This window comes from Haemaphysalis longicornis, unplaced genomic scaffold (genome assembly GCF_048455015.1).
Source record: "Haemaphysalis longicornis isolate Haplotype H1 unplaced genomic scaffold, Haemaphysalis longicornis Haplotype H1 scaffold_14, whole genome shotgun sequence".
In the NCBI taxonomy this organism is placed as follows: domain Eukaryota; kingdom Metazoa; phylum Arthropoda; class Arachnida; order Ixodida; family Ixodidae; genus Haemaphysalis; species Haemaphysalis longicornis.
In genome coordinates, this window is record NW_027526245.1 from 56,606,547 (window position 1) to 56,631,056 (window position 24,510).

A 24,510-nucleotide genomic window follows, 5' to 3' on the forward strand; every position below is an offset into this window, starting at 1 on the left:
AAAAAGCGACAAACTTTACAACAAAAGTGTGAGCTTTCCGCTGCGCGTAAAAGAGTAATACTTGGCACAGATGACGTTGACGACCCAATCTAACGATAGCGGTAGTTCATTTAGCGTGCACAAAACGCATTTCAGGGCCCCTTTAATGTTTGCTTTATATATGCTTAGTTTCCACCTTACATGTAGTCACTGGATGTATCGAATGGCTACGCATTAGTCATTCATATTATAAAGGTAGCTAAATGGCAAAAATTTCGGCACGCTAAAGGAAAACCGCTTACCTTGCAATAATTTAGCGACTGAATTCATTCTAACTGCTTGGGTGAACTCGTAAATGTTTCCGAGATAGTTGCAATGGTCTACCTGCTAATACTACTTCCAAAGGGGCCTCACTGCACCCTTTTAACCACTCTCATCTAGTTCGTTTTCTTGATTTTTAAATGCGGGGATTATTTGTTCATGTACCACTTCCGAAGCACTTGTCGCATTTTCTGCTTAGACTGAATAAATAGCACATAGTCGCATGTAAGTTTCGATAAACTAAAATATTCTGCACTCCCGATCCGACACCGCAACACACTTGCACTCCTCGCTGCAAGCTGTGTGACGGACCCCACCCAACGGCCCACCGCGACCGCCCCAAGCGCTACCGACCCACTCCTCCACCATCTAAGCAGCGCCCGCTTGACTTGACCAAGACCTCCAGCCGACCGAGCACCGATGCCCACGAATTCCCGCCGCTCCCGCCACCGCAGGCATCGCTCAACCAACACCCTACCGGGCCTACCCTACCACAGGTGAGCTGGTCAGCTAAATTACTCGCGCCTCCCACTGCTCCTACACAACCACCCCCTAACCCGTCTCACCCCTTTTCCTCCCCCGACCCACTCACCACCGCCCTCGAAAAATTCCAACAACACTTCCAAAAACAACTTGACGAACTTACAAAACAAGTCGACACCCTCATGCGACTCCCCCCTCCCCAGCCCACCCCTCCCCCCCTCTCCGAGGACCGCATCATCGAACGTGTAACTGAAATTGTCAGTGCACGCATGGCCGCCCAAATTGAAGATGCCATAGCAAAAGTTTTAAACGCCCAAGCCCAAACCCATGCTCCTCAGGTCAAGAGCTTCAAACTTCTCACAGAACGCCAAGCCAAATTCGAACTCGCCCTCCAACGCAACCCGGATAGCCTCTCCCTTTCCACTGATAGTCCCCCCAAGAAACCCAAGCACCACCCGTATCATGCCTAACATTCCCATTGACACCATAACTGTCTATCAATGGAACTGCCGCTCGTTTAACAGCAAACGTCATCAACTCTCCCTCTTCACCCAAAATGACCCCCCCGATGCCATCGCCCTGCAGGAAACCAACACCTCCACCCCCCGCCTATCACAATACAACGCCTTCACGCAAGATCCCCAATCACGAACGGCCATCCTCGTTCATAACTCCCGCCCGGCACAACCGCACCGCCTCAGCCAAACTATCCCCCACACCTTCGTCGAAATCATCTCGACTCGCCCCACACGCCCGAGCGTATATATCCTCACAATCTACAGCCCCCCCAACGACCACCTCAAGACCATAGAACCCCTCTTTCAAGAAGCGGCACAGATAGCTGGATCCCACCCCCTTCTTGTCCTGGGTGACTTCAATGCCCCTCACGTGACTTGGGGCTACCGCTACGCCTCGAAGAAGGGTACCGCGCTGCTCCGGGCCAGCCAAAATCATCACCTCGTCCTCCAAAACGACCTAACCGTCCCGACTAGAACCGGCAATAGCGTTAGCACTGACACCATACCCGATCTGACCTTCACCAGACACTGCCCCACAGCCCAGTGGCACCGGCTTGACGAAAACCTCGGCAGCGATCATTACCTCATAACTCTCCGCGTACCCTTCGTTCACAAACCCCTCCGCAGAGGCACCGCACGCCTCACGAACTGGCCCAACTTTCGCAAGGATCCCACCTCCTTATCACCCATTGGCGACAACCTGGACGACTGGGCACAGGCCCTAGAACAGAAGGTTTGCGCCCACACTCAATCTATAGCCCTCACAGACGCCACGCCGGCGGCTGATCCACACCTCCTCCACATGTGGGATGCCCGTCGGGGTCTTTCTAAAAGATGGAAGCGCCAGCGCCACAACCACACCCTCAGAAAACGTATAGCCCGCCTGAACCAAGAGATCCAAGCGTACTCCAGCCAGCTTCACAACCAAAACTGGCGGGACTTCTGCACCCGCCTGCAAGGTACCCTCCACACCCGCAAGACCTGGCACCTCCTCCGCTCCCTCCTGGACAACCACTCTACTCAACGTCACTCAATGCACCGCATCCATCAACTCATCCGCAACCATTCGCAACCCCCTCGCGAGCTTCTCCGCACCATCAGGCAGCATCTCTTTGGTGATCCGGTCACTCATCCCCCTGCCCCGAACCTTCAATACACCGGACGCCCCAACGCCGACATGGACCTCCCCTTCACGATGACCGAACTCCACGCCATTCTTGCCCGCCTCACCCGCAACACCACCCCGGGCAGAGACAACATCACCTATAGAACTATCCGCAACCTCCCGGGCGACACCCTTGAAGACCACCTCACCTATTACAACAGCAACTGGGAAGCCGGCACGTACCCCTCACAGTGGCGCCACTCAGACATCCCCTTATCCCCAAGCCCAACAAACCTGTCTCCGCCACCACCCTCCGACCCATAGCCCTCACCTCCTGCCTCGGCAAGATCTATGAACACCTAGTTCACCAACGCCTCTCCACCTACCTCGAAGACCGTAACCTCGAAGACCGAAGACCCGACGGCGATACCCGCCCTCCCCCCCACCCTTCCCTCACCGCCCAACAGGCCTACACCCTCCGCCGACTACAGACCGAAACATACTTTAACCACATCAATCTATCCCACATTTCCCCTTCTCTCTTTCCACCCGACTGCCCCCATTGTCACATCCATCTGAACACCTACGACCTCGTCTTCTCCTGCCCCCAACACCCACATCCCCACCCCTCCTCTTCCCCTGAGCAGTGGGAGTCCGAGCTGACCAGCTCCGCACCGGAGCGCCAGGTCGCCCTGGTGCGGCGCGCACTGGAGGCAGCCCGGACAAGAGGCCTCCTGGACTTAGGAGGCTAACCACGCCCTTATACCCCTCCCCTTTAAGCTCAATAAACGTTTTGCCACCACCACCACCACCACTGATGCCTGACTCGTTTTTTTTTCGGAATTATTTTTTTAAGTACCAAGTCTGGATAGTTTCGTTGAAGTAAGAATGTGTCTTTTTGCTTGACGACCTTTATGATAACCAATTATTGAATACCTCGTTGGGAAGTTCAGGTAGGTAAATTACCCTCCGTAATTGTCAGTTATTTCAGTCTCCTCCCAAGTAGAACTTGAAACAGAGCATATGGTATTTTCGGCGTTCACTACTGATTACCACGTATTTGCTGCTTTTCCTTTTGCAACCACGTGCCTAGTTACAGTGAAATTTGAATATTTTAGGTCAGTAGCTCTTCATCAGAACAATGAACTTCTTCGTTCTTTTTAAATGTGTTTGTTTTATTGTTCTTTTATATTCGCCTTGTTTTAGCATTGAGTACCTGATAGAGTGCAAATTTCAACTTAAAAGCCTAAATACCGTTCCGGCGGAATGAAGCGACTGCAAGGAACAAATTACTGCCCTGAGGAGCGCGCATGCACGTCGCCAGCTATTTGCGAAATTTGGGGACTTGTCATTTCACTTGAAAATAGTGCGGCCACCAGCGTATCGCGGAAGTCCTTTTGCTGTCGGCGAGTGAGCGCCCATCTGGTAGTCCACTGGTGGGACAGGCCTATCGCTACACCGCATGGAGCACACGCCATGCATACATCGGCAGGAAGTAGGCTAGGCGCCTTGCTTGCCCGGAGTCAGTGCTGCACGAGTGTCATCGCCATACTGCAGAAACGTATGAGGCACAATGCCGGCAGCTGGAATGCTATAACAGAACATATGTGCGACTACGCCATCCCAATAACTGCGAGGCCAATTTATGTGATAAATTATGTGCTAAGATTCTCTCACAACTGTGGTTTTGTTTAACTACTTGATTTTAAATCAGAATGCCTAATTCTTGTTTTGCTGTATTGGTGATTCTTTTGTGTAGCCAGCGAAACCAGTAAGATTGATAAAGCCTGAAAGAAAGCTATGTCAGTTACTGTCCTACGCTTGCGTTTATTATTTTAGGCATAAATCAACTCTGGAGTAAAAATATACCCTGCTGTAACTTTGTGGGCACCCACCCACTTAAATTCACGTGTGCAATGTTAAATCTACGGAATGTCGCAGAGAGCGCAACAGGAGTTCCCAACGTTCTAAGAAAGACCTGTTTCAAACCATGCAATTGACAGTTGAAATAACTCGTGAAAATGTCTTTGGTTGCAAAAGCCGATATAAAGATAATATGTAACGAGCGGCAGGGTTTTGGGCAAACTCAATAGCCAGGGTGAGCGTGGTTTTATGAGGAACACATATGGCGTATGCGTATTTTAATGTGAACGCAGGAGTGTTCTGTACAGGGCTAATTTTAAGGATGACGGTACACAAGAAAAATTCCGGCGCCAATAAACTAGCATGCGACTAGCGTTCTTCATTACGTGATCAATGTGAGTGTTCCATCTTCCATGACAGGTTATAAGATATAAGTACACCAAGATAGCGATATGAGTTAACACGTACTAGAGGAATATCGTGAAAGCCTGATTCTACCGGAGATAAAGCAGATGAATGGCCACTAGCAACAACAAACTGGGAAACGTTGCGAAGAAAGCATCTATTCCATTCGAAAATTGTGGGATCAGTGTTTAGTTTGCTGAGCTTAAAAATTAATAAACCATGCGGGACACTATCAAAGGCTTTAGCGAAATCTACGAGTATGCAATCTGTTTCAATTCGCAAATCAGCATTTGCGAGCAAATTGGTTAGTGCGTGTTAACAGTAGCGTTTCACAAGAAGACGTTTTTCTGAATCCGTGCTGACAGTAAAATGTTATTGGACTCAAGAAATTCAATTAAATGCGAAAATATGTATTCTAACATTTTACAAGGCTCGAATGTTAATGAGATTTGACGATAATTTTCGGGGCAATGAACGTCACCACATTTGTAAACATATTGATAAAATCACATTACTAAACGTGGCTTTTATAAATGTGCCATGCTCTATTTTGACAAGCAGGGAAAAAATCGCGCTAATTGTGTATTCTGGGTAAAATGTTCGTGTTTACGTTTTATGTCTCAATGACTGTACAAACAAAATGCATTTAAATATTTACACAGTGATTTGTTCACTCACAAACACGTGTGGATGAACAAATTGACTTACTCAGTGGTACCAGTTTCGGTTTCCCTTTCACAGTCCCGTGTAGTCCCTGTGAATGTTTCCGAGGTTATATTGGCTTCGGTAGTTTACTCATTCCGCCACCATGCGGCGAGAAATCGCGCATTCAAAATGGCGCCACAGCCGGTACGATAGGGCTAGCCGCCTTCATGATGCAAACTAATATTTTGTCATGCCATTCCCCTATTTTCTGGATACCAGCAGCAGGGCGGGAATTCTAGGTCTTTAATAAACATGATCGGCTAAAAAATAATCTCGTTCGCTTCCTGTGCGTTCCGTCATCACTCTTGAGAAATGCACCCACACATTTCCGTAGGCTGTGCTTTCGTCGTAAGAACACTTTTGCTGGGCGGTACGCGGTGGCGGGCTAGTGCACTGCAGCGCTAGCGATCAGTAAATTTTTGTTGCTTCCTTGGTGTCTCGCGTAATCGTTGTTTTGTGGCGGCCGATTAGTGATGTTTTCTTGTACCTTAAAACGAGAACGCAGACAAAAAAATACGCCCACCTCCCCTCGCGGGAACCGTGGTGTGATGCGACGCTGAAGGGGGTTCCATTGTGCGTTTCCGTTGGGTCGATTACTCGAATTGCGTGAGCGATCGTCGGGTAATGCGAGGGAGAGAGAGAGAGAGCAAGCGTAGCGTGGACGACCGTCGACTGAGAGACCGGCCGGAGCGCGGCACTCCGCTTATATTCGCAGCGCGCCCGAAGGAGAGGAGACCGCGGAGAGAGAGAGAGGGCGCTGCACATGCGCACAGCGCGCTTGCGCCGCGCGCAGTGCTGGCCACAGGCGGAGTAAGAGAGCGCGCCGCACTGCGCGGGCCACAGACGTTGGGGGAGAGGGCGCGCCATCACGGCGAGAGAAGGAGGGGCGCAGTGGAGCGGAAAACAACGGACGCACGCAGGAAGGACAGGGCTGCCGACAAGAGATGCTCTCAGCGTAGCATCTAAAAAAATTTTGTCTTATTCGAAAGATTTCGTGTATTATAGTGGCCCTAGCGCTTTTCCGGCAGTAAGTGACGCTTTAGACATTCAGATAATAATCAATTTTAATGAAGATTTTAATTGCCCCACCAAATGAAAAACACGAAGACGACAAAGACGCAGGCTAAATTGCTGACTTCAAGCTCCGGTTTCTACGTTCTTATTTGGGTGAGTAAAACCAGGTATGGTTCCCAAATATTCACCAAGGGCTTCCTAATGTTACGAGCAGCCAGCTGATGCCACCCAAGCTGCTAGCGGAACTTGCAGTTTCTGGCTGCACTCCCCTCACCCACGGCCCGGCCGCGCTTAGCGACTCTGCTCCGCCGAACATCATTAAGCTGAGCACCGGCTTCTCGCTGTGGCTCCTGGACCGCAAATCCAAGCCCTCGACATGCCGACGTCAGCCGAGAATACCATGGCGTTGGACGCCCAGAGCGGCCGTACGCTACCACCACCTCACCCCTGGCAAACGATTTTGCGCAAGCGCAGCACCCTCAAAAAGCCGCAAGCCAACCAGCCCCAGCAACTAATGCTACCTAATCTTTCAAGCCTTCCACGCGGTACGCCTGCGCCCCGACTACCCGACACCGATTACAAGGTTGTTTTTCGACCACGAACTGGACTACGAGTAGCTTTCTGGACTGACCGCCCAATCACTCAGAGCTTGCAACAGGCAAGTAACATTCCACAAAGCATTTTCTACGCCCAAGTTACCGTGCAGATTCAAGCCTCACAAAATTTTGTGGCGGCCATCACACCTGAAGAAAACTACGCTCTGGCTTGGAGCGGAACATCAACAGTTCAGCTGGGGCCAACGACACATGAAGTTCTGCCTTAGCTGAAGCGGATCCAAGGGACAATCCGTGGTGTAATTCATGAACCTGACCGGGGAACCACCACTGACCAGCTGCCCCAAATCCTGGCCACCAATGGACCACGCATACTACATGCCCAAATTCTGGGCAATTCTAGATCGGTAGTGTCACATTCAAACCCATTCATTTACCATTTTACATCAAAGCGTATGGACTTTTCAATCGGTGCCCACCATACCGGCAAACAGTGCAGTGCTGCTCCCTCTGTCGGGAGCTAGTTCATAGGCAGGATGTCTGCCCGAATCCCGACGCGGCTGTGTGTGCCCTGTTCCACGCGAGGGACCCTACACGCGGGCATGACTGCATCCTCAAGTGCTAAATTTGTGGCTTGGATGGCCCCATGGCCAGCAAAGACTGCCGAAAAAGGCTCCGTCCTCCGCCTCCGCCGCTGCCGTTCCGGGAACTAGTCCTCAACCCTCAATCCCCAACGCTGGCAGCAACCCTTCTCGAGTCACCAGCCTCCTCATGCAGACCACCCACCGCCTCATATGCCGGGACCCACCCGTGCTGCTCCACAACAGGTGAGCTGGTCAGCTGCCGTTGCTCCCCGAGGACTACTCGTGAGCAGTTGCCCCCGTTCCACCCTTCAAGCACAACCTCCGGAATCCCGCATTCAAAGCCTTCAAAAAGAAAATACTCTCCTCAAACAGCAATTAGAAGCTACTACTAAACGTACGGTCACCCTAGAAAAGCGCATTGAGAATCTACTGTCACAACTGGAGCTGTTAGTCAAGCATTAAGCGCACCCACGGCCCCAATGTCGCACCACTCCCCACGAAACTGGAGCTTTCAGTTCAAGACGAAGTTACGCGCCCCGAACACACGACTCTGGCCATTTGCCCTGGTACCACACCGGTAATTTCTGTCGCCGCCACTTCCGTTCCGACAGATAATAGCCATCTTGAACGCCTCATTCATGATATGGTTGAACGCATCAACAGCCGATTGACCGTGCTTGATCGGCGCCTCTATGAATCAAATTGTCAGGCCCGTAAAGAGCCGAAAATAAGCATCTCGCCCCACGCCATAAAAATAGCCAATCGCCAGGCTCGTTAAAAGCCCAAAAACGCATCTCGCCCCACACTGTCGGCATTGCTTCTACATTTCCTTTCTGCCAATGAATAATTCCTCACCCCCAAGAAAATCCTGCGCTTCCAAACCTTTGTTAACCATATGGCAATGAAACCGTCGCACAGTTGGAAACAATTAGTGGCCATATTACCTGAACGTTCTTTCCTTCTTATGCTGTTTTTCCGTGAATTCCCCGGTTTTGTGTAAATCCTGCTGTGTTGTTCCCGAGTATGGCAAAGGTTTTATCAACCTTCTGATTTATCCTTTCGTTTTATTGTTTATATTACTAGTTGATGAGTATACTTCAAATATGTAAATATGTTTCTTATGGTAACCAAACTCCTGCTGCATTGCCTGTAGAGTGTTTGACCCCCCACTCCTCTCGGTAATGCCCATGTACCTTGAGAGTAAATAAATAAAAATAAAATAAAATTAACGTCCGTCTCACATTCCACTCGCCCCCCAACACTCGCCAGCCGTGATCGCTCTGCAAGAAACTGGTATGTATACTTAGGAACTCACACTGGGAAGTGCAGGGCTCGGTAAATCAAGACAGGCAATTTTTTTTATTTCTGTCCCTCTCTCTCATTCTCCGTCTCTCTATGTTGTGTATATATATATATATATATATATATATATATATAAATATATATAGAAAAGATAAAAACTCACACAGAGCGCGAAAAAAATAAGGTGAGTAGAGACAGAGACAAACGAGAAAGACTTTGAAAATAAAAATAAGTTTACTGACGTTTCAGGGAGAGGACTCCCTTAAGAAAGGGAGTCCTCTCTCTGAAACGTCAGTAAACTTATTTTTATTTTCAAAGTCTTTCTCGTTTGTCTCTGTCTCTACTAACCTTATATAAATATATATATATATGTATATATATATATATATATATATATATATATATATATATATATATATATATATATATATATATATGCTAAATAGGTCCGCAGGTCCTAGTTTCCCCATCCGCCCCGTAAAACTGAAAACTTTCCGACTATGTCACAGAGCACTGCATAACAGAAGCAGAATAGTTGACAATGGTTATTAGGTGCTGATCGACGCTGTGTTTCCCATTATTACAGCTTCCGTATTTCTAAATTGCATAACGGTGCAATAAATATTTTGGTGTTTTATCAAACACATATACATACCTCTCTTTGGTGGTGGAAGCCCGTCTGGATCTGTAAGAAAAATAAGTGTGGTAGAGTTTTTCCAATTATTTATATTCCTTGCAACTTACAAAAGTTCAGAAACTATCACGAACAGTTCAAATTTTCATTTCTTGAAAACACAGTGATTTAAACCGGAATACATATTGAACATAAAAATGTTTCGGAAAAGAGGCGATTGTGCACGTGTGCATGGGTGTACACACGCGTCATGCTTGGTTTAGAAAAAAAAGTAATTTCTATGTTGTTCTTAGCAAAGGTTAGTCCAGGAGCACTAAATTCACAAATTTTGCAACTGTCATCTGGATATCGGCAATCAGCAGTAACAAGAACAAACATGAGCGAAGCTGAGCGCCTTCCAACAGAGTTACGAGTTTCCACAATTTATGGATGTGTCTTGAATGAATTAGCGAATTACTGTGTTAACACATGCAACCGAAGTAATTCTTACTCACTGTCTATGTATAAATGAAAGACACCAACTTCTTTGCAGTCTATTGACAGCAAAGGTAAATGAGCACATCAACATATTTTATTGGGACATAAGGACGTAAAAGTTAGGATAAGCTACTAAGCGTTTGTAGTTTAGGTGCTTCATATGACAAAAAATGGTAATGTTGCGCTAGTCAGCAATCCTTTCACAATATTGATGAGACGTTGCTTACATCAAGAACCTTAAATATGTTATGATTAACTCTAACAAATAAAATCACGTCAGTTTAAAAAGACAACTTACAGTTTTTAAAGTTAACAAAGCTGTGAAATACGGTCAGATAAAAACTCCTAACGCAATACATGATAAGAGTCTATGCTGTCAATATTAGCACTAAAATTAAGGCGCTCTTGTAAATCTGGTAAATTTGGGTGTGATCGTAAGGTGTGCACACAATGCTCAGCTAAATGTCAGTACGTAAACCTTTACGTTGGTTCCTGAAATGCGATCACGCAGGTTAGATTATAAATTGTTTTGAAGATGACATTCCAAATTGTTTGTTTCAAACAGCTATCACAAACGCTTCATTTTAATTTTTACCCACAATAAATCGACTAAAATTTGAAAACGTTTTGGCGCGTTATTGGAGTAGGAACAAAATACCTCTTCCTAAAATGAATAAATCAGAGCCACTAAACTTGGGCCACCGGAAGTAAATCAGTTGCGCGGGAAATATTAGGTACGCATCATGACAATTTAATGAAGCGAGAAAACCAGCTGTTACATTATAAAGAGTGTGCTTTTATTTTTCAGAGATTTTATGTGTTCTGACAAATTTTTGGTAATCATGATTGGCATGTGTGGCGGATGCTAAAAACCACCAATTACCAACATTTCAAAGAGTTCAAAAACAAGGCAAATGATACTAGCCTATTTCCAGAAGTCCTTGTAGTCGATTTAGGTAAATATAACCTACAACGATTACAAACCCACCGATGTTTCTCTTACCATGCATGGCGTTCCATCAGGCTCCTTTTCCACAACAATGTGCGGGTGTACGTGGAGTGACACAACAAGACATGGGTACGTACATGGCGTCACAGAACGTGTCTGAAATAGTGTGAGCAAAACAAAAAATAATGTATATTCCACTCTAAAATAAAATAGGCTACTTACTACTAGGTTAGTGACTAGCATATATAACTAGCACATAACTAGCACATATAACTAGCACATAAACACACACCCACGCACACACACCCACATATATAAACTTTTGAAGATGGTAGAGAACACAAGAAAAGAAAACATTGAACAAGGTAAAAGGACGATTGTTGCCAAAGTTTCAGCAAAGAGACTTGCTTTCGTCAGGGCCCTGACGAAAGCAAGTGTCTTTGCTGAAACGTTGGCAACAATCGGGCTTTTACCTTGTTCAAAGTTTTCTTTTCTTGTATATATATATATTCCTATACACATGCGCGCAAAGTTTGGAACAGGATACGGAATCTGCAGGGGCAGAAAACATATGTCACACCTCTTGTCAGCACCACTGGCGATACACTTGAAGACCAAGCAAACACCCTGGGACAGCACTTTAAACATTTTTTCAGCTCCCCCACTACACTGAGACATTCCTGCGATAGAAAGAATCTATTGAAAGAAAGCGTATTCGTGACCACAAGAAATCTAATGATGGGTATAACTCTCCTTTTTCGCTGCAGGAACTTATGGTAGCCCTCAACACATGCCGTGCTTCGGCGCCAGGAGCTGATAAAATAATATACACAATGATTTAGCACCTGCACATAGATACCCTCAATACTCTTCTCTTCTTGTACAACAAGATATGGTGTGCTGGGTACTTTTCTCATGCTTGGAAAGAGGCAATTGTGTTGGCTATATTGAAAGAGGGGAAAGATGCCTCTTCTGTGACAAGCTATCGCCCTATTGCTTTGACAAGCTGCTTGAGCAAGCTCTTTGAAAAGATGATCAATAGACGGCTTATCTATTTCTTGGAATATCATGGTGTCCTTGATAGCTGCCATGCAGGCTTTCGCTTGGGCAGGTCAACAACTGACAATCTTATAGCTGTTGAATCTTATGTTAAAGAAGCTTTTGCCCATAAGCAACACTGTATATCTGTATTTTTTGACATCGAAAAGGCCTATGACACCACTTGGCGGTATGGCATCCTGCATGACCTTAAATCTTTCGGCATTTGTGGAAACATGTTAAACACACTGGAAAGCTACTTATCAGATAGAACATTCCGGGTACGAGTTGGTGCAGCATTATCCAGGACGTATACACAAGAAAATGGCGTTCCCCAGGGTGGAGTACTTAGCTGCACACTTTTCATTGTAAAAATGAATACGTTAGGGAGAGCACTGCCACCCACCATTTTTTATTCAATCTATGTAGACGATGTTCACATCAGCTTCAGGTCATGCAACTCCTCTATCTGTGAACGGCAGATCCAAGTTGCTGTGAACAGACTAGCCAAGTGGGCAGACAAAAATGGTTTTATCCTAAATCCGCAGAAAAGCACTTGTGTTCTCTTTTCCAGGAAGCGTGGGATCCATCTGCAACCAACCATACAACTTAAGGGAGTTGAGATACCCGTAAAAAGAGAACACAAGTTTCTTGGAGTAGTTTTAGATGATAAACTTACATTCATCCCACACATTAAACAGCTTAAAATGAAATGCATGAACACTATGAACATCTTAAAAGTCCTTTCCCGCCAGTCATACGGTGCAGATACAACATGCCTTTTACGTGTTTTTAACAGTCTTGTCAGGTCCCGTATAGACTATGGAAGTGTAGTCTATGGGTCTGCCTCAAAAACAGCTTTAAAAATGCTGGACGCAGTGCTGCACTTGGGGCTCCGCCTGGCGTCCGGGGCTTTCCGGACGAGTCCTATTGAAAGCCTCTATGCAGAAACGGATCAGTGGTGCTTAGAGCACCAGCGTACATACAAGGCACTTTTGTACTGCGTAAGGGCAACATTCTTAAATAGTCATCCGCTAAATGCTATTCTTGAAAACAAAGCGTCCGAAAGGCTGTTTTTGAGCCGTCCGTCGCTTCCTCTGCCTTTCTCTATCCGAGTGAAGGTGGATGCGGAGGAACTTGGGGTTATTTTATGAGAATCTTACAAAGCTGACTTCGCTGAGTTCATGCCGCCTTGGCAACTGCGCCCTTTCACCTGTGACATGTCGTCGTTCAAGGAAATTTACAAAAAACATTCACCCGCAGAACTCATCCGACAACACTTCCTGAACTTGCAAAACAAATTCCCGTGCACTGCCTTTTACACAGATGCATCCAAAACTGCCACTGCTGTGGCATGTGCTGCACACGGTCCCAACTTTGCCAGCACAAGGACACTAAACAGAAACACAAGTATATTTACGGCTGAGGCACATGCTATATTAATTACGCTAGAACACATAATACAAACAAAGACACAACAATTCATTATATACACAGACTCATTGAGTGTTGTGACAGCACTGCATTATGGAAAACCAAGTAAAACATTGTGCTGAACAGGTTAGTTAAAGAGATAATGGCAGCCTACGCTTTAAAACAGGTCATAGTCGTGTGTTGGGTGCCTGGACACAGTGGCATTCCTGGTAATGAACTCGCAGACCAGAGCGCCGCTGCGGCAGCACTTCGCTGCAGCGTCGACGTTCAGCAGCTTCCCTATCTTGACTGGAAACCATTCATTCGAAAGGCAATCCGACAACGCTGGCAGCAACACTGGGACACTCAGACAGATAACAAACTCCACACTATAAAACCCCAATTAGGCAGCTACTACACAGAAAAACACAACAGAACAACGGAAGTATACATGTGCAGATTACGAATAGTTCATACATACGCTACTCACTCGCACCTTCTGCAGGGCAAACCACCGCCACAATGCGACAGGTGCGGACATCGCCTATCCGTCAGCCATGTCTTAGTTGAGTGTGGATACTTCCACAAGGCAAGGAAAAAGCACTTCCGGGAACTCTACACTGACATGATTCCTCTTCATCCCTCGATGTTTTTAGCTGATCAACCCTAATTCCAAGTAAACGCCTTTTTGCTTACCTGGGAGACATTGGCTTTTTAAACCGCATATCATACCACGTGTAACCTCTGGGCCCCTCACAGTGGGAGGACGCTATGAGTGTCTATTTATTTTTTACATTCTTACCCTGCAATTCCCATTTCCCCAATTTTATTGCTGTTTTAAATGAGGGGCTGTATACACCCCCCACACCAACCTCTTTTAAAATCGTCACATTTACAGCACCATTTTGTTAAAACATCATTCAAAATGATCAACCATTGCATTGGCGCTCTTTGGCCATCGTTGCCCTTGCGCCATAAAACAAACAGATACAGATTGTATATATATATATATATATATATATATATATATATATATATATATATATATATATATATATATATATATATATATATATACATATATATATATATATATATAGGGTTTGGAAATGAGGGGCTCGTTATGACATACAGAAAGAAATGCCGGCAGTCTACAACGCCAAAGAAGGCATAGGGGAGTGATTAGACTATTTTTTTTACCGTTAGTGACGTTACATTATTTTTTTATTATTATTAAGTGAGAAAGAAAAAAAAACACGCGCCCAGAGTGGGGACCGAACCCACTCTGGGCGCGAGACGTCTCGCGGTCTTCAGGCCGCGATATGCGTGCCGTTCTCGTGAAGCTCGGCAACAGCGTCGGGAAATTGCCGTACTCGCTCGCCAACGCGCCACAACAGCGTATGCGTCGACGGGTGCTGGCGGAGTTGTGCTGGATGAAAAGCAGGCAATAGATGAGGACGCAAGAGGTGTAGTTAAACAGATAAGAATTTAACAAGTGCAAGGTGGAGAAGATAGTATCCAAGGGCCGGAAATGGTGAGAGAGTTCGGGCCGCGTTAAAAAGATGAGAATTTACAAAGTGCAAGAGGGAGAAAATAGTATGCAAGGGCAGGGAACGGTGAGAGAGTTCGAGCCGCGCACTAGCGAGCGAGTACGGCAGTTTCACGACGTCTGACATTGCCGTGCTTCACAAGTCCGGTACAAATATGACGACGCCAGTCTGAGAGTTCATAGAGGTATAGAATTCATATGCGTGCGTATTGAAGGTGAAATGCGCGCATGTGGCCTCGCAGGGAGTTAGCATAGTGTCGGGGTAGTGGGGGAGATTTCACAACGCCTACGAGGCACCTGCCGATTTCGTAAGAGTAGCTCTCGGGAAGTCTGGGGCTTGATATTAAAGGCATATGTATTGTTTAAATTAGTGCAGAAAATTGAGCGAATTCGCAAGTTCTCATTTTCGCAAAACCGCAGGCCATACAGAGACTAACAAGAAAGCTGTAGGCACTCACTCCACTCGATTTATATTGGAGAATTGAACGTGCAGATACAAGTCAGATATTGAATTGGAGGAGACTCAACTATCACACACCAGAAGCGATTGAAAGCAAGGGATACAGATGAGCTGCTAGCATGCGTTCTATGCAAATTAGCTCAGCAGTGAGCTTTGCATATGTCATGCATACCCCACTCACAGTACCTTCGGGTCTAATAAATACATTTTTACTGTGACCTAAATTTCACTTGGGGTGTTCCGGGATTGTTCTTATTAGTGCCTTGGAGGTTACTGTCTTTAAGCCATTAAAATCTACTTGATGTAAGTATTCGTGCTTTGTGTGTGCTCTTCTTGTATTTCGACAAGTGTCAGCACACTCACAGATTATGCACCTGAAGGTGCTGCTGCTGGCTGTCCTGGGTCGGCTGCCCTCCAGTCCAGTTACAAAGGCTTTGCCAGGGCCTCCCTTGGCCAACCGACACTGCACCTGCTGTACCCAAGTACTGCCTGGCCTTTTGTTGGTGCTCCGTACGCTTTGCCGCCACGAATGGTCATTCCTTCATTCATCATCTGGCCGCTTGGACCACCCGTTCAGAAGCCAGCGCATGTGCTCGACAGATCGGTCCAGGCACTGGTGCCATACCGGTGCACCCACAGATTATGTACTTTCGGGTTAGTTATTGCATGTTGTGGAACCTGCAACGATGTATACCGGTTAGCAGTGCCGTGGCCTCTGATTATTTGAAACATTTTCATGAAGCAGTGCTGTGCCTTTGGAGCGTGTCATTGCGTAGCAGAGATATTGAAGAGAATGTGGGGCCGATGATTAAAGGGCAAGAAGAGAAATTGAACTGACTTTGAAGCAAGTATTCGCATGCAATCAAGCCAAGCAAACATTTAGGATCTTTCGTTATGGTTTTGAACTTGCAATAAAAACTTGTGTGGAACTACTTACCATTTTAAGTAAGCTAACAATTTTATATACTTCAGATCATACTGGTATTAATCATACTATACCGAAAGTACATCCCACAGTCTGTAGAATTCCGACAGTGCTTTTTTCGCAGTCTCTCATGACAGGCACTATTCTCAATGATTGGAAGATAGTCGAGGTAGCACGAATCTTTAAATCAGGAGATGGTACTTCACCATTACGTTTCCCTTATAAGCAACTAATGCAAGGTCGGGGAGCATTTCATCCACTCTCAGGTGGCTAATTATTTATAACATCACAATATCACAGTGGAAATATCACCACGGTTTTCGCAAGGGTTACTTGAGAAACAACTTTCAGGATTTGTTCACGATCTACATTGATCCATTGACGCAGGCTTACAAACTGCGGTAGTTTTTCTCGATTTTTCTAAACCATTCAATCGCATTGCACACCACAGACTTCTAAAACTTCACCCTAATGTCCTCACTTGAGCGAAAGATTTTCATTCTTCTCAAATACAGTTTACTTCTAATAACTATATACTTCTTTTGCTCGTGCCACTTGGTTGTCCCCCCAGGCAGGTTGCTTGGTCCTGTCTACCTTCCATGTTGCATATCCTCCCATGTGGGTCGATTTGCAGATGATGTTTTAATTTATCACACAATTTCTTTCTACTACTACCGTCACTGCTTTCAATCTGATCTTAACATAAATAACTCCTAATGCTGCAAATGGCTAACGTCGCTTATCTCTAAAACAAAGTGCATGACTTTAACGGTGGCAAGTCTCAAATTGTAAATACTTACTTCATTAACAACAGCCTGATTACCTTTTGAGACAAAGGTGTTTTGGTAGGCCAGTAGGGGAGGGGGTTGCATGGTGGATTTCAAAAGGTAGATCGATTGGGAAACTAAGACGTGTGATTATATTTTCATTTGCACTCCAAAACTCGCTTTATTTCATATGTTTAACCGACTGCAGTGGCTAGGGTGGTGTGCTGTGGAGGCGAATATAAAGGCCATATTGAAGTGCGGTAATGGGTCTATCTCATAGCAGTAGCGAAAGTTATATACTCTGGGGCAGGTTAAGAACGGCAATGGCTCATGTAGTGTAGTCAAGTGTTTGACAAAATGCCGTGTATGCAGGTAAAAGCATTATCGCAATGATGAAACGTAGGTCGGTAACTCTGTCAAGAAAGCCATTAAACGGTTTGGTGCTTGTTCACGGTGAGCATGTGTCGTGAAAAACGAAGATATACATTGGGCATAACGCACCACAATGAGTTTGCATAGATATGGTGCAGATTGCCATCATTATGTTGATAATGTTGGGCGTCGTCTGAACGATGAGGGAATCGAGCAGTAATCGAGAAGATAGATTGCACTCAGTTGTCAGTAATTTTGCCTCCCAGTCGACCACGTGTCCCGTCCTCTCACGGTGCTATGCCAGTGCACGTGTTTTTGCCTGGCCCTTGTTCGCTTCGTTCCAGTGCTGCGTTAATCTTCTGTGTAGATTGCCCTTTTCGCCAATGTACACTGATTTGCATTCAGCGCACGGAATCTAATAAACGACACCCGGAAGCTTGAAGCGTGAGAGGGGGTCTTTCACGCTGACAATGTCAGAACGCAGCTTGCTAGAGGGCACATGCACGTTTTGATGCATGCCAAATGCGTGCGAGAGTTTCACTGATGTGTGGCATGTAGGTGATTGCTGCACGTTTTGATGCAGTCCTTGTGGCTGCCTAAAGCATTATATTCAAAAAGAAGCGAAGAGGGCGACTCGCAGGAATCCGCATTGGCATTAGCAGGTAGAAGCGTCCACAAGGCCTGTTTCGAAACGTGCTGCAATTCTCGTCCTACACATCAATCAAGCTTTTGCATGCATTTTCAAGAAACACAGTGTGCACATCGTGCACGTGCCCACTAGCAAGGTACGCTCTGACATTGTCAGCGTGAAAGATCCCATCTCACGCTTCAAGCTTCCAGATGTTGCTTATTAGATTCCGTGCGCCGAAGGCACATCAGTGTACATTGGCGAAACAGGCAATCTGCACAGAAGATTATTGTAGCACCGGAACGAAGTGAACAAGGGTCATGCGAAAACGAAGCCCAAACCAGCCCTGACACCAGAGAAGGTCGCATCCCTGAAAGGTATTGCATGTGATATCTGGCATCAGAACTCATAGTAACTCATAATTTAGCAAAAGCAAGCATCCCCTAATATGAAACTTCTGGCACAATAAATGGTCTCACATTACAGAGTTTTAGCAGTCCCTTCGTTCCGTCACGTACGTAGCTAGCGTGTTTACCGGGATCCGTCTGGGCACTTGGGCATTCGTCAAAGTAGGGGGATTAGTTCCGCGTGCGCCTGCCTTCGCCATGTCCGCACCTCCTCGCCCTTCCGCCCGCGCAGGCGCAGACCGGTCCCGGTAAACTCGGTAACAACGTAACGAACGGAACGGACGGACTGCTAAAACTCTCTGTTGTGCCTGAATGCCATAATGAATAATGGTTTGCTGCGGGCCCAGTATTTGTTAGCTTACAAGAAAAAAAGCTGCAGGGTATTAGTTTACTCCCCAAAGTGTTGCTGTTTACTGGCAACCTGTTTGGCAATATTTGTTACCCTTTTACCACATGGTCTTTTTTTCACAAGGTCATTGAACCCTTAATTATTCTCTCTATCTACAGCTCTTTTTCAGATCTGTGGCCAGGACTGCGTCTGTGGAGCCCACTGAAGCCAGGCTAAAGGTTGTGCGAAAGCACCTTTCGCAAAAGCACGGCGAGATGCAGCGCAAATAAATGAGTGAGCAGCACAAAATGAACTTATCTATTTTTATTTTGCTAAAAGGCCTACATGCTTGCCAAACTTGTAAACCAGTTCCACACCTCACAGCATGTGTCCTAAGTCAATCTCGTCATCGGACCTATAGCTCCACCAACAGACTGCATTCAGACCAACAGGCTGCATTCAGACCAACAGGCTGCCATCCGACCAACAGACTGCCATCAGACCAACAGACTGCCATCAGACCCACAGACTGCCATCAGACCGACAGACTGCCATCAGGCCAACAGGCTGCCATCAGACCAACAGACCGATATGCCGAATTTCCGGATCGGCTGTCGGAATTTTTCTTGGGGTATTTATAAATATATATATATTGAGAGACGTCGTTTCGAAAGAAGACTGCAGCGAAAGAGGACCAGCGTCTGACTTCCGATGCGGTGATGGAGTCGATTAGCGAGGTAGTGAGCGCCCCCGATTTTCCTCTTTCTCTTCCTCCTACTGCGGCCCCCGGCCTGTGCATCTTTATTCCTTAACATACTCCCGCCGCAACCAAGTTGGTTAGGAGCTAGCTACCAGCGGCACGTTCAGTGGAGAAGTCCTGGCCCCAGTACGACCAGCTTTTCGACTTCCATAGCGGCGCATGATTGCACAGCAGCGATGCTTGAGGTTGGCTGGGCGATCTAGTGGAGCCTTCGGCTGGATGTCTCGGTGCCGTCGATCTCGGTAAACGGCCTTGTAATGCGAGCGAGGCAGTACAAGTTTATGGCCAACGTCACGGGCAATGACCGCTTGCAGAGTTGCTGTATCGAAGTGACTCAGGGGTAAAGGTGAAGATTGCGAATGGTCAACCGGAAAGAGAGACAATGCTCCTGGTTTTCAGTCGCCAGGCAGCCGCCAGGATCAAACGGGAACAGTTGATGTAGACTGCCGAATTTCCAGAGAGCGTCACGGTAGCGTGATGGCATAGCCGTCCCCTGCAGTCTGATACTGCGTCTATGAGGAAATATGTGTGTTCGATCGGCGTATCCGTTATATCTGCGAACAATAGGACTTCACTCCCGCCGTTACCAACAAGGTACAAAGTCTCGTCGCGAATCGAGTTGCGCTTGCTGAAGAAGTGGTCGTCACCATAGAAGCATCTGTTCTGCTTCGCCACGAGGATACCGCCTCACCGGGGCTTGACGAGCTCGGCCGAAGCTCGCTTATGGAGCGTCGGAGGAGCAGGCGCTTCGTTGTCTTCTGACGCGAGTCCATCTTCTGCACGAACCGCGCCGTTGTTGCTGAACCCAATGAAAACATATTTGACTCTGGTGACGAAACGAGAAGGGCCTCACCGACGTAAATGTCGCAACGGGGAAGCTCGGAGGTTTTCAAAAGCAGAGACGCATCATCGACTCTTGCGCTCTGGCAGAACTGGTCAGACGTCTCCAGAGCGGTAGTCAAGTGTCGAAGCGAGGGCTGCGGAAGAGCTGTAGTGACGTCTCCGAAGTGAGAATCGCGTCTGTGATGCCAGCGTCCGTCTAGGGCCACTTCGACATCTCCAAAGCAGAAGTATCTTTGGCTCGGCTAGATTCATGGTAGGACCGCTAAGCTCTCTCACAAACGATAGCCGCGTCAGCGATGCCAAGGTCCCGGGAGTGTCCTTGAGACTTCCTCGAGACAGCAGTCACGGAAGAAGCACGACTGCGCAGTTGCTGAAGCCTCTCTCCCTGACTGAGCACCTCGGTGTCCTACGTGGCGTCCTGAAAGGCCGCAGCGCCTCCGTCGTCGTTTTCCTGTTCTTCTACCCATGCACCAGTCATTTCCCGAAAATGCGGCACGTCACTCGGGAGCATTTTCCGCCCGGCCTCCTTGGGGGCGAGCAAATAGTCGAGAGTGCGATGCGGGTGGTGAACAGGGCTGCCTGAGGTTGAAGTACGGGGCTTGCGTTAGAGTCTCGGCTCCCAGAGAAGCATACGCGCGTTCGCAGGGCGCAGATACGCTCGTCGTAATCGATCGCTTCCAAAACGTCGGCATCAAATTCTTCATCCTTCACGTTCTCCTGAACTTCAGCGTCGAGTTTGTGAAGGCTCACCTGGTATTGCAACATGAGGTCGAGGACATTTTGTCTGTGAAGGGCCGTTGCTGCTTGGCTCCGCAGCAAGGCGTCGAGGACTGTCATCGTCCCGGAAACGGTCCCTCGCAGGACGTCTCGGCGAACACGAAGAGCGTCCATGGCACCAGTCGATGAAGCAAGACACTGGGTTTGCGAATACCAAAGGGACAAGGGCGGGCTTGGGCACGAGCCGCAAGGGGCGGCGGCCGAGGGCAAGGCTTCCAGGATAAAGCAGTACGAAGGTATCCAAGCCTCGCGTGCCTCGAAGCCGCTGCGCCGTCGAACGTAGATTCGCTCGTGCGCCGGTTCCCGGGTTTCGGCACCAGAGAATGTGAAGCGAGGACCAGCGTCTGGCTTCCGATACGGTGATGGAGTCCATTAGCGAGGCAGTGAGCGCCCCCGATCCTCCTCTTCGTCGTCCTCCTACTGCCTCCCCGTACCTGCGCATCTTTATTTCTTAAGAAAGACCTCTATTCAGTTCCCGTACCCACACCTTCCTCAGCAGTCGGAGCGAGATGATGATGATCATTTACAGATGATAATGCCGATAGGTGCACGGATATGACTAAAAGCTGGAAACACCTCTTGGTGTCAACAGTAGCAGTGATGAAGGTGATGTTGTGTACGGACATAATGTCCGACTATAACGTCCCTATGCTCAGAATATATACAATTATAATTATAGTTCAAAATCTTAGCTCTGGTAACCATTTATAGCCAGACACGAGCGTGTTGCGAGTAGAGACAAGCTATGCCCCTTGTGGGCTCGTACTTCAGCGGCATGCCGCGACGTGCTCTTGTGGGAGTGTACCGAAGGTGGCTTTTGATGTAGATGATCTAACAGCATCGGGAGTACTGAGAGTGAGAAACGGCATGTGGGATGTTGGTGCACGTCATATTGCACAGCCTGGGCTGCTCCGCGCTCAGCGTACGTGAGCACTGCTTTCTGTAAACCGACCATTACCAGCAATAACACATATCTGGAATTGGTTGATCGTGTGGGGTACCATGCTCACCCTAGCCTTGTGGTGGAGAACAGACGACTCCGCCCCTCATGCCTTTTTACAACTGCCGGAATGCAGCTCTATCTTCTGATGTTTTGTTACAATAGAAATACAAACAATGCATATTCGGTGGGATTCGGAACGTTTAACTTTTCATGCCATGGTCTCCACTAAATCACCGCAAAGGTAACAAACCAGTCTTATTTACAAATCAAAACGCGTCTAATGCAGACCAGAAAAATTTTACTGTAAACAGAACACGGGTCTTAAACACCATTCGTACTGCTGGGCTTCAAGCTTAGCCGCTTGTGCCAAAACCCCTTATTCTACCATTCAGAGACTGCGACTTAACAACGGGGTGCCTTTCACCGCCTCTAAAACTATACAAGTGTTCAAAATGAACACGTAAGTGGGGCTGGGTGCGTTCAAAGAGCGTAGGGCTTCTGGACATAAGAGTACACAATGTCGCCATGCTCTCATAAACCTGATGTGTTGTGTGCTTGTACACTTCATTAGTGAGTTCCCACCATATTCAGTTACGCTGACAAGCACGAGGTTAAGAATTGGCAGTCTTTTTAGAAAAAGATCACCTAACACAACAAAAGCGACGAGTTGAAGCATCAAGAAGCGAATTGGCGCAGTAGGACAGATTTATTCTCTTTAGAACAACGTGCGATCGGAAACTTCTGATGATATGGCCGACAGTTCCATTTCCAATGGGAATTGCCGAATGAGCACGGACACACGTAAGCGATAAAAAACAAGTTCAAATAGCCTGCAAAATCCTACCTTTACGAAGGGTTTCGTATAGTGTTCCAAAAGGTATATACTAGGCATTTGTTTGGTAAACCATCACTGCAAATGATTGAATCCGTAATTTGTAATTTGTGTGCGGAAACCACTTGTATAATATAACATTGGCAACATCCAGGACTAAGGCTCGAATGAGAACAGCAGAGCAAATATTTGAAATGTAATCATTTAAAAAGAATATGTTTACAACTAGACTACGTATCCTCCCTTTATATCGTCAAGCTGTTCCCTGGGCGCATATTTGTCAGATTTCTTTCTTTGACCACTCACAGACCTGAATTGGTATTTCCAATCAAACGAAACATTACACGGGAAACTACGTTTCTCGTTGCCGTGCTGTAGTTGCTGTGATCAAGTACCTTATATAAATATCAGTGGAAATCTTTCAAGCGCATTTCGGTGTTTAAGATAACGAGGCATGTAAGACCACGTCATTTTAGCCGCAGGTCACTGCCTAGCTCCGCCCTTAGACGGGTGTCGCCATGGCTGGCTCTGACCGCTTACTGATGAGCGAACGTAGTTCTAGAATGGATAAGCTACGATGACCGCAGAGGTAAGCCGTCCTTGCTTTTTCTCCTTTTATTTATTTGTGTTTCTCGTTTGTACGACTCGGAAAACTTCTGCTTCGAATCACAATAAAGAGATTACGTTTAGCCATACCGCAGGTGGCTTACAGCCTCATACCGAGATGTTCATTGAGAGCTGAAAGTTCCAATGCCTCAGTTCACATTGTGTACGGTAATGTCGAAGTGGAAAAGCACAATGCATTCACTCTATCCGCCATTATTCAACCACAGACACTCAGCGGGTGCTTATTGTGAAACTCTCCAATATGACGATACAAACATCCATTTGCACTTACTATGAAGTGAGGAACCAGCCGGTGACAGTACGATGAAGGGGTGTTAAAGGCCAAAACAGAAGGCACTGCTGCAACACAACAAACAGCATTACAATGTACGCTTTCAGCCATATTACCACAGAAATGATTATTAATTTTCCGGTGTTGAAAAGAAATATCTACAGTGGGTAAGTTATAACTTATTGTTGGTGCTGTGAGTAAGAGAAAGACGAAATTTTCCTCATGTGCGGCAGAAACAGTATCTCATCTAGAGCTCAAATACTTTGCACTGTGCTAACACTGAGGCTTATTTTCAGTAGTATCTGAATTTCTCCGCGGATAACAGATATGACGTTCTCTATATCCACGCTTTAGAATGAAAATAAAACGAAAGAAGCCGGTGACTTTCCTAAACAGTTGGAGGAAGAATATTATTAAAAAAATTCACGCTTGTACATGTCTATCCTTATGGGCGGCGTACGTCCAGAACTTGTCATTGTGCTAGGCTACCACGGACGTTTACGCGTCCACACCATTGCCCACCCCAGTTTCAATACACCCAAGAATATTGCCCAGCTCCCCCACCAGATCTTCGATGATCCTCCAGTCTTGCCTAGCCCTACACTGCCCCACGTAAGAGGCAGTAAATTTTGTGGAATCCGGACCACTAGAATCCTACCTTCTGCAACTTGGATGTG

The 24,510-nt window shown here is 46.8% G+C and overlaps 1 long non-coding RNA gene across 1 annotated transcript in view; it reads right to left on the reverse strand.

Annotated features, from left to right (window-relative positions):
* Positions 1-24,510, reverse strand: part of LOC144165118 (uncharacterized) — a 50,830-nt gene that overhangs the window by 24,970 nt on the left and 1,350 nt on the right. Inside the window, exons 2-4 of the long non-coding RNA XR_013321372.1 lie at positions 23,834-23,901; positions 10,948-11,049; positions 9,489-9,518 (exon numbers count right to left, since the gene is read on the reverse strand). This is a non-coding gene — a long non-coding RNA (uncharacterized LOC144165118). The remainder of the gene's footprint in view (positions 1-9,488; positions 9,519-10,947; positions 11,050-23,833; positions 23,902-24,510) is intronic.